Here is a 1,823-nt window from a genome sequence, read left to right as displayed (position 1 = left end):
GGGGGAGGGTAGAAGAAACAATTTGTAATAACCTGCAGAGGTAGCCAGAGAAACAAAAAAAATAAGACAGTCAAATTCTGATATCGACACAGCCTCAACTGACTACGAGAGATCTGTTTCTGGTAAATTCATCTCAAAACAAATAGGATGGTCTGTAAACATTACAATTACAAGTTGCGAGCTATCATTTTATTTATTTTACTCTTTTTACCAGTTGTTACCAAGGTCTATAACTATAACTTGAATGTTAGAAGTCGTTATCAGTTCATTTTGGACGGACTATAGTAAATCTACAAACAGAAATTAAACATGCATGCTTAACACATATTTATCTTCTAATTGCAAGATTAACCATTGAACGCATGTTTTGAGAACTTATGGTGCAAAAAAGTGTTCACTATAAAATTAATTTCTTGTAACTAGTTTTGCCATTTGAAAAGGTTATAGGTGAGCTGTGACGTAAGCCATAATATGCGTAAGCAAAATGTGTCTAAGAAGCGGGAAGTGCTGTGAACAATTTTCCGCGTGAAAGAGATTTGTAGTATTTTATACAAATTAAAGAAGAAAAGTTTTTAAATGTAGCCTCAATTGTTGGGAAAAATATGATAAAGTTAAGACAAATTGATACAAACTGCCATGCTGTGCAAAGTATGGGTGGCAATGATTCTACAGTTAAAAAGATATTTGAGGATAAGTTGCGCCACGAATTTCTGACCACACTTTTTTATAGAGACATACAAGGGGATAAAAAAAACCTGTACAACTTTTTTGGTAAATATCTCTCTCCATACTGAAGCTTTGCGTTTCAGATTTGAACACTACATTTGGAAGCCAAAATTGATTTGTCTGATATTCATTTTAGATAAGTCCATTGAATGGTTGTGCTTTATTTAGCGCATAAAAAACAACCCATTTTCAACCTTTTCGCCATTTTCATAGTATGACGCACCAGTTCGCATTAGGCCTACCACCCAAAGTTGCAACAATCGCGCCATATTGCAAGCTACAGTAGTCTAACAAGTCCATAGAGGTTTGCAGATATTATTTTACCCAAATTTTGTTTGCCAGCTGAGATCATGGTTACGTTTAGTAAAGAGCATAAAGCTTTTTTGTATTGAACATTATCTCTCCACAAACTTACCATCCTTGACATTTCGTAAATTCTGCGCACGGCATGGAGAGAATGCTAAGGTGCCCCCAAGACCTTTGGTGTCATGAGTAGAGAAGTTCCGTTAGTTTAGATCTATAGCAAATCAGAACTAAAATGTCCTTTAAAATGACCACATCAGGTTGAACACGTACCATGCACAACCCTTTATCAAACGTCACCAGGGTACAGATTCAGTAGTCGAGTCCCATGAGACGTCCGTCCGTAGACGATCTGTAGCCAGGACTTTCCTATAGGCCAGGGCAAGATCGACGGCAAAAATACTCGAGGCCTCGATCCCAAAACTGAAAAAGGATCGAGGAATCGAGTCCGATTTTCGAGTTTGGAAGTTGCTTCAAGTGGGCTGTTTAGAGGCCATGACTTGAACACTGCTAAAAATAGCTCTTAAGATCGAGACCTCGAGTCTTGAACACTGCTAAAAATAGCTCTTAAGATCGAGACCTCGAGTCTTGAACACTGCTAAAAATAGCTCTTAAGATCGAGACCTCGAGTCTCGAGTTTGACAGAAGATGCTGGCTAAGCCTGCACGCGTGCCAAGGCAAGTTGGCTTTCACGCATTTGTGTGTGTGTGTGTGTGTGTGTGTGTAGTGTGTGTTTGCGTGTGTGTGCCGTGTGTGTTTGCGTGTGTGGGTGTGTGTTTGGGTGTGTATGTGTG

The sequence above is a fragment of the Aplysia californica genome, unplaced genomic scaffold, assembly GCF_000002075.1.
Source record: "Aplysia californica isolate F4 #8 unplaced genomic scaffold, AplCal3.0 scaffold00819, whole genome shotgun sequence".
NCBI lineage: Eukaryota > Metazoa > Mollusca > Gastropoda > Aplysiida > Aplysiidae > Aplysia > Aplysia californica.
Note: the sequence above shows the minus strand (reverse complement) of the source record.